A 9502-nucleotide genomic window follows, 5' to 3' on the forward strand; every position below is an offset into this window, starting at 1 on the left:
GTCTTTTCCTACCAATCTATCCCCCTAGGAGCATGCGCGTAATACTTTGCTTTGATAACTTCTAGATTTTTGCAATAAGTATATGAGTTCTTTATGACTAATGTTGAGTCCATGGATTATACGCACCCTCACCCTTCCACCTTTGCTAGCCTCTCTAATACCGCGCACCTTTCGCCGGTATCATACACCTACCATATACCTTCCTTAAAACAGCCACCATACCTACCTATTATGGCATTTCCATAGCCATTCCGAGATATATTGACATGCAACTTTCCACCGTTCCGTTTATTATGACACGCTCCATCATTGTCATACTGCTTTACATGATCATGTAGTTGACATCGTATTTGTGGCAAAGCCACCATTCATAATTCGTTCATACATGTCACTCATGCATCACTGCACATCCCGGTACACCGCCGGAGGCATTCATATAGAGTCATATCTTTGTTCTAGTATTGAGTTGTATCATTGAGTTGTAAATAAATTGAAGTGTGATGATCATCATTCAATAGAGCATTGTCCCAAAAAAAAGAGGAAAGGCCAAACAAATAAAAAAAGAGAAAGGCCAAATAAAAAAAGAAAGGCCAAATAAAAAATATATAAAAAGGGGCAATGCTACTATCCTTTTTCCACACTTGTGCTTCAAAGTAGCACCATGATCTTCATGATAGAGAGTCTCCTATGTTGTCACTTTCATATACTAGTGGGAATTTTACATTATAGAACTTGGCTTGTATATCCCAATGATGGGCTTCCTCAAAATTGCCCTAGGTCTTCGTGAGCAAGCAAGTTGGATGCACACCCACTTAGTTTCTTTTTGAGCTTTCATACACTTATAGCTCTAGTGCATCCGTTGCATAGCAATCCCTACTCACTCACATTGATATCTATTGATGGGCATCTTCATAGCCTGTTGATACGCCTAGTCGATGTGAGACTATCTTCTCCCTTTTTGTCTTCTCCACAACCACCATTCTATTCCACCTATAGTGCTATGTCCATGGCTCACGCTCATGTATTGCGTGAAGATTGAAAAAGTTTGAGAACATCAAAAGTATGAAACAATTGCTTGACTTGTCATCGGGGTTGTGCATGATTTAAATATTTTGTGTGGTGAAGATGGAGCATAGCCAGACTATATGATTTTGTAGGGATAACTTTCTTTGGCCATGTTATTTTGAGAAGACATGATTGCTTTGTTAGTATGCTTGAAGTATTATTATTTTTATGTCAATATGAACTTTTGTCTTGAATCTTTCAGATCTGAATATTCATATCACAAGTAAGAAGAATTACATTGAAATTATGTCAACTAGCATTCCACGTCAAAAATTATCTTTTTTTATCATTTACCTACTCGAGGACGAGCAGGAATTAAGCTTGGGGATGCTTGATACGTCTCCAACGTATCTATAATTTTTGATTGCTCCATGCTATATTATCTACTGTTTTGGGCAATATTGGGCTTTATTTTACACTTTTATATTATTTTTGGGACTAACCTATCAACCGGATGCCCAGCCCAGATTTGCTGTTTTATGCCTATTTCAGTGTTTTGAAGAAAAGGAATATCAGACGGAGTCGAAACGGAACGAAATCAACTAGAGAAGTTATTTTTGGAAGGAAACACACCTGATGGCTTGGACCCACGTCAGAAGATACGAGAGCTGCCCACGAGGGTGGGGGGCGCGCCCACCCCCCTAGGGCGCGCCCCCTGCCTCGTGGGGCCCCCGTGGCTCCCCTGACGTGCTTCTTCTGCCTATATAACTCCATATACCCTAAAACTTCCAGAACGGAAGATAGATCGGGAGTTCCGCCGCCAAAAGCCTCCGTAGCCACCAAAAACCAATCTAGACCCATTCCGGCACCCTGCCGGAGGGGGCAATCCTTCTCCGGTGGCCATCTTCATCATCCCGGTGCTCTCCATGACGAGGAGGGAGTAGTTCTCCCTCGGGGCTGAGGGTATGTACCAGTAGCTATGTGTTTGATCTCTCTCTCTCGTGTTCTTGATTTGGCACGATCTTGATGTATCGCGAGCTTTGCTATTATAGTTGGATCTTATGTTTCTCCTCCCCCTCTTCTCTCTTGTAATGAATTGAGTTCCCCCTTTGAAGTAATCTTATCGGATTGAGTCTTTAAAGACTTGAGAACACTTGATGTATGTCTTGCCGTGGATATCTGTGGTGACAATGGGATACCACGTGCCACTTGATGTATGTTAAGGTGACCAACTTGCGGGTTTCGTGACATTGGGAACCTATGCATAGGGGTTGGCACACGTTTTCGTCATGATTCTCCGGTAGAACTTTGGGGCACTCTTTGAGGTCCTTTGTGTTGGTTGAATAGATGAATTGAGATTGTGTGATGCATATCGTATAATCATGCCCACGGATACTTGAGGTGACAATGGAGTATCTAGGTGACATTAGGGTTTTGGTTGATTTGTATCTTAAAGTGCTATTCTAGTACGAACTCTAGGGCTGTTTGTGACACTTAGGCCTCATTTGGTTGCAGGGAATCCCTTCAGGATCCCCGCCGATTACCCGGGTGAAGATAGCACGGGCCAAATCGAACCGAGGAAATCCACAGCGACATTTGGACGCATTCGTTGGGGAGGTATCCATCCCTGACCCGCGTGGTTTCCCTGGGAAAACGCTCCATGCCTCCAGGGGTCGGGGAGAAAAGCCACGGCTCGAGACCGCGAGCTCGACCAAGATCCACCGCTTCCCTTCCGACCTTCTCTGCCGGCGACTGGAGAGACGGCCCGGCCCCTCTCCTTCCGGTGCTCCACCACCACACTCCGTCTCTCCAATGACCGCGACATCCCTGGTCCTTACGCTGCTCCTTCCCCGGATCTCCCCTCCGCCTCGAATTTCCTTTCCCCTCTGGCGACGGCGACGGCGACGGTTCCACGGTCAAATTCCACTAATGTCGACCTAAGGTTAGCCCCCTCCTCTTCCACCTCATTCTTTTTCACCAGTCGATGCACCCAACGTCCATGCACTGATGCTTGAACATACAGATTCAAGAACCTGAGCACTTCTCTTCTTTTAACTAATTTTTATAGGCCGGATGCAAAATTTACTCACAGGTTATACATCTCATACATTCCTGTGTTATGCCTTTCTTCTGAAATTAAAAAGCAACAGTGGGAGAGAGAAATTGCTGTACTGGTTAAGACAACTGATTTTCATACAATGGCAGCAGTGCACAAACAGTGTCAGTGGTGTGTACTTATTTCAGAGATGATTGGTGTCGGCTCAGCAGCTGCCATTTAATCAAATCACAATTCATAGACTAGTAGGAAAACATATTGGATAGCTAGTGTCAGATCAATTCATTAGGAGCATGTATGGACACACAATTATCAGTATCATAATGCATGGTTGTATCATAATTAGTAGACTATAATCATGAATTTCACTTGCATGCAGACAAAGCGCTCCACACCTAGCATTTTAGAAAGTTTAAATTCATATACTGATCTGTATATAATTGCCTAGAATTTGCATCACGGTTTGTTCTTTCAACTCTTGATTCCTGAACTACTGGATCTTGCATCTATGTTTAGCTAGTAGAGTATAAAATCCAAATTCTTATGACCAGAACTATGAACGGTTGTTTTAATGTTGCTCTCTGTTAATACCGGAGGAGAATAATATGTCACTGAATCTGATGCAATGATAATCTAAGCTCAAAACAGTAATCATTATCGTTTCTTTCTTTAGCATATACATATGGAATTTGTTGCCCTGACATTATAGTTTAAGCTCAAAAATATAGATGATGTACATAATTTTATTTTCCGTTGGCAAATATGGAGTGATTGTCCAAATTAAAAATAACATTGTTGGATAATGATTTGTGGTTTGTCTGAATCTGATAGGTGACGATATGTCATTCTTCGTGTTGCGAGATAGTCTTGTCTTTGCAACGGAACGAACTGCTTCTAGACTATCTAATCCTGTTTGGAGTGAAGGTATTTTCCCTCATTACACTTAGAACAAGTGAACCTTCATGATTTAATCTTCCAAGGCTTGTTTTCTCGCCCAAGTGTTTTTTAAGGCTTAGGCATAGTAGGGCTCTTGGTTGAACCGAACTTTCTGATTATTGAATTGAACTACTGGTGGAAGTCATTAGATTTGAGCAGAAGTTGGATCTTGGTTGAAACTAATTTGGCAAAATATATATTACACATACTTTTTTCGTTGCCTTTATTTTTATAAAGTATATAGTATATACCTTTTACTTTCCGCAATGAAGAAAACTACATTGCGTATAGTGCGAAAATGTCTGCCCAATAATGCTTTATTTGTTAACTTACATTAATCTATTCACAATTCTTATCTGAAAAGGATAATTGAACTGGTAGGTGGATCAGTGATAGGATAAACTAATTACGTTTTTCTATGCTCGATCAACCTTGTACAGTTCTATGTGTGCCTTTCTTTAATTACATCCAGTAGAGAAGGGGCCAGGTATGATAAACCATGGCCATGTACTCCAGTTCTCAAATGCAACATAAATCAACTTATTTGTCTTCCGAATAAATTGTAAGATATGGGTAAGAAGTTCTCGCACGAGTACTACTCAGAAGGGTGAGCCTTTTTTTCATTAGTCTTGCCACCTGTTGCTGATCTATTTATGCTTGAAAATAGTGCAATGAAACCGTGTCGTGCTAGTATTGAACGATTTACTATTTACTAAACTGTTGTATTCTGAAACAGTTGCTGACTTCCAAAAGAAAATGTTCTAATTCAGTCAACGTCGAGCTGTTGTTCTCAACTGATGTGGAGTAGAGGAAGACGAGATATCCCGAACATTGTGTTACAATTTGCATCTTCAGAAGTGTGGTTGTCCATGGCATGGAGTTTTGATAATTTAGAACATTTTGTACTGGCATGGAGTTTTGATAATTTAGAACATTTTGTACTGGTGTAAAGGTCCAGGACAAGCCCGCGACTATCGTGTTTCTAGTAGCTAAAATCTATTTTTCCTATTGGCATTGGCTTCATTGTTCTAAAACCCAGAACCTGTTGAACAATGATGTTATTTGTAATGGCAGCATGAGAGGAGGAAGATTTGGTTTCTTGGTCCGTATTAACTTCCTATAAGAAATGTACCTCTGATGATTTTGCCAAAAGCATGTCGAGTTGATATTCTCAATATATTATTATTTATCAGTTTACAATTCATTAATTTCCTCTGATTATTCCCAAATTCTTGAATTATTTGTAATGTCTTGGACATTCCTATATATTTTGCAGAATTATCTGCGCCTTTTGTTTAGACTTTTTGGGAATTACTTGTGGAATTAGCCTGTTTTCGAATGTTTTACTAATAAAAAAGTTACCTGCTGTGTGATTCCGAGGGTAGAACGATTCAGTTTCCCCCTGCCCACCTGTTACCAAATGGCAAGGGTCATATCCTCCGTGGTGGGAGGGGGGATCCCACCTACCAGGGAAATCCCTCGGTTGGGGTTTTCATGCCCTGGGTTTGCTCCCCGTTGCAGCCAAGTGAGGCCTTATAGGAATAGTCCAACGGATTGATTGGAAAGAATAACTTTGAGGTGGTTTCGTACCCTACCATAATCTCTTCGTTCGTTCTCCGCTATTAGTGACTTTGGAGTGACTCTTTGTTGCATGTTGAGGGATAGTTATGTGATCCAATTATGTTAGTATTGTTGAGGAAACTTACACTAGCGAAAGTATGAACCCTAGGCTTGTTTCCTATCATTGCAATACTGTTTACGCTCACTTTTATCACTTGCTACCTTGCTGTTTTTATAATTTCAGATTACAAATACTCATATCTACTATCTATATACCACTTGTATCACCATCTCTTCGCCGAACTAGTGCACCTATACAATTTACCATTGTATTGGGTGTGTTGGGGACACAAGAGACTCTTTGTTATTTGGTTGCAGGGTTGCTTGAGAGAGACCATCTTCATCCTACGCCTCCTACGGATTGCTAAACCTTAGGTCATCCACTTGAGGGAAATTTGCTACTGTCCTACAAACCTCTGCACTTGGAGGCCCAACAACGTCTACAAGAAGAAGGTTATGTAGTAGACATCAATGTGTTGGATGATCATATCCATATGGCAGGGATGTGATTTGGTATGTATATGTGTTGGTATGCTTGTCGAAAGTATTATCATGTGTGTGTGTGTGTATGTGTGTGTGTGTGTGTGTGTATGTGTGTGTGTGAAATTGAATGAATTTAAGAAAAGAAAAAGAAAAAACAGGGGCTATACAGGCTCTTTGTCGTCCGCTGACAGACGGCAAAGAGCTTTCCCATCAGCCAGCAGACGGCAAATATGCCACGTGTCAGTTACCTGTGCAACCTGGGGCAATAGGCTGGCTATTTGGATGCTTTGCCGTCTGTTGGCAGACGACAAAGACCATTGCATCTTTGCCGTCAGCCAGCCGACGGCAAAAAAATCAAATAGGACAGCCCCCTAGGTGCTGCCACGTGGACCGCTATGCCGTCCACTGACAGACGACAAATATGCAAAGGTCTTTGTTGTCGGCCAGCAGACGACAAATATGCAAAGATCTTTTCCGTCTGCCAGCAGACGGCAAAGCACGTCGTTAACCCACTAACAGCTTGTAGCTGACACGTCTGCTGTCCAGGTCCTTTGTCGTCTGCTGGCGGATGGCAAAGACCATTTCATCTTTGCCATCCGCGAGCCGACGACAAAGATACCTTTGCCGTAGCTCATTCAGGCAGACCTGTTGCCGTCTGCTGGCGGACGACAAAGTTCCTGATTCCAGTAGTGCATGGCCACTAGTAGTGGCAGACGGGGAATGAAAAGTGGCGGCGACGGTAGACGGGCTGCGAAAAATGTGGAGGGGTAGGGTTTCGGTGTCGGTGGTTAGCTTAAACAGCCGGGCTAGGCACGACGCGGCCCGCCGCAGCGGCACCACGCAACGACATTGGTCCAACGGAGGAGACGAGCATCAGACTGCTGGGTTTCCGGGCGATTCCACGTGGGACCCCGACATCAGTCCGATGTGGCAGGCGTGCCTGGCGCCCTCATATTCGCCTCATATTTGGACTGGATATGAGGGGTGCCCGTTAGTCCGGGCGTTTGAGGCCTCTTTGAGGCGCCCGGCTAGATCAAAATTTTGTGACCAGTCAGCCCTTCAGGGCTTTTGAGGTGGGTTTAGGGTGCCCTAGTGTAGATTCTCTTCCTCTACATCACTATGCTCCTTAGTTTTAAAGAGTACATATTCACTTGAGGTCTTTAATTGAAATTGGGTCACCCAATTTTGACCGGGTCAACAATTCTAAAATCTCACCCATTCAATTCTTTAATGCTATACACTATGCTTCCTAATTTTGAATGATAGAGGCTAAGGTGTCCCGATGTTTCGATGAGATGGTGGCTATCGTTTTCTGTGGGAGTCGACCTTGACGATCCGACTACGAACGTGCGAGACGTCGCGCCTTAGCAATCGCTAAACCAACTTCCGAGGGTTATTGACCACGCCGGAGCATGATCAACCTGACCACGAGGGTCTGTTTCCTGCGAGCAAACGAAGAACAAGCAAGAAACTGAGATTGCAATCGGGATATTGCGAATATAAGATGAAAGCTTTATTGATCAAGGTGGGGTTCTGTGACGTCTTGGTCTGGTCGTTGGACACAAACGAAGTACGCGAAGTTGCAGCTATGACGAACTTTTAATCTAAACAAAACCCAAAGTCTAAACGACGCCCTAAGGGCTGTATATATGGAGGAAGAGGGGGGAATTTCGTGGCCCTTGAGGGTGGGGTCCGAAACCAACCCTAACTCTTGTTTCCCCACACATACGGACTCTAAAAATAGCCTATACTTAAGTATTTCAAAATTACATGGGCCTGGCCCATTAATAAGGTGACGCAGCACCTAGAATAGCCTATGGACGAATATTATGAAGTGGCATCTTGTATATTTCGTCCAAGGCTTCATGCACTCCTTATGGCGGCTTCAAAGTCCTGAAATTATCACTTGTAACTCCGTTCTTGATCCCCTTGCGCATGCCATCAACTCCATGCGTGTTCTTGCTCCAATGTTCATCCTTCTCCAAGCTAGGCCCTTCATTTGTAAGCAAAACAAATGTATCCAATTTAGGCAGCATCATAATCTCATGAACATTAGAATCATTACCAAGAAACGAAAGTACCTGGTAATTTAATTGGCGTGCGCGAGCTCTAGTAATTGGTCCAGTATATGTAACAGTAGGGGCTGTGGGTGTAACAATGGTATTGATGTCCTCATCATTGAAGGCCTCATAATTAATTGAGATCTTTAATTTAGAATTAGGTCGCATAATTTTGATCGGGTCAACAATTTCTCAAGGAGCTTTTCCATTTAATTCTTTTAATCCCTATGTTCCCTAACTCTAAAACTCTTTCATTCAATTGAGGTGTTTAATTTTGAATTTGGTTCATGATTTTGACCGGGCCAATGACTTTTCAAATCAATCAGCAACAACCGGCCTACAAAAACATATCAGTCCGGTGCACCCTCCCACCACCTAGAAAAAGTACCACCATGTGATATTATAGCACCAATATAGTGCATGCACCCACCAACGTAGATTTTTTTCCCGACATAACTATATGTCGGTTAGTGGATAACACTGAACCAAACCACAAAAAGTCCATCAAATGATTACATTATAAATAAAAACACACTCCATCATCTTCCCCATCTAACAAACTACATATTCTATCAGTGTAAGAATATAAGGGGTATTAGTATTTTTAGAAAGTCAATTTTGTCTAAGTTTGATCAAGTTCAGATCAAAAAATATCAACATCCGCAATATTAAATATAAAAAATATGGAGATTCATTTCATGATAATCATACCAATTTGATATTACGAATTTTGATATAGTTCTCTATAAATTTGATCAAAATTAAAATGTTTGACTTTGCGAACCAACCTGTGGTTGGATGGTTAGAGGGATTGTGGTATCCCTAGCCCACCAGGGTTCAAATTCTGGTGCTCGCATTTATTCCTATATTTATTTCAGAATTTTCGGCAACGTGCATTCAGTGAAAGGAGATGTTCTCGTCAACGACGAGGTACCTATGACAACTTCGTAAATTTTGAGATGATATGCCGACTCAGTCTTTTGGAGGTGCCCTCATAAAGGTAGGGTGTGCTTGTCTGCGTTTATAGGGATGAGTGTATGCGCGTGTATATAAGCGCTTGCGTTTGTACTGTGTTAAAGAAAAAAAATTGACTTAAAAAATTAATAATCCTTATATTTTAAAACAGTAGTATTTTTTTTAAAGAAATACAGCAACACCAAAAGCGCAGTAAAACGCATCCTTAGAACACCAAAAGGTGTATTTCCCGATTGATTTTGACTGGTTACACCAATTTTGACCGGGGTTGGCCGCCTGGTGGGTCCATTTTGTTTGCCTGTTGGGTCATTTAGCCGCCTCTCACAAACTCTCTCTTTCTCGCATCTGGCTGCAAAATCCTAGGGAA

The 9502-nt window shown here is 42.2% G+C and overlaps 1 long non-coding RNA gene across 2 annotated transcripts; it reads left to right on the top strand.

Moving 5' to 3' along the window:
- Positions 1-2622: 2622 nt before the first annotated feature.
- Positions 2623-5102, top strand: LOC125548253. 2 transcript variants are annotated; one of them, XR_007300956.1, is made up of 3 exons: positions 2623-2947; positions 3074-3985; positions 4734-5102. It is a non-coding gene; the product is annotated as an uncharacterized LOC125548253 (long non-coding RNA). The 2 variants fall into 2 exon arrangements; XR_007300957.1 differs by having other exon boundaries at positions 3893-3985.
- The last annotated feature ends 4400 nt before the right edge of the window (positions 5103-9502 follow it).

The sequence above is a fragment of the Triticum urartu genome, chromosome 3 (assembly GCF_003073215.2).
Source record: "Triticum urartu cultivar G1812 chromosome 3, Tu2.1, whole genome shotgun sequence".
Taxonomy (NCBI): domain Eukaryota; kingdom Viridiplantae; phylum Streptophyta; class Magnoliopsida; order Poales; family Poaceae; genus Triticum; species Triticum urartu.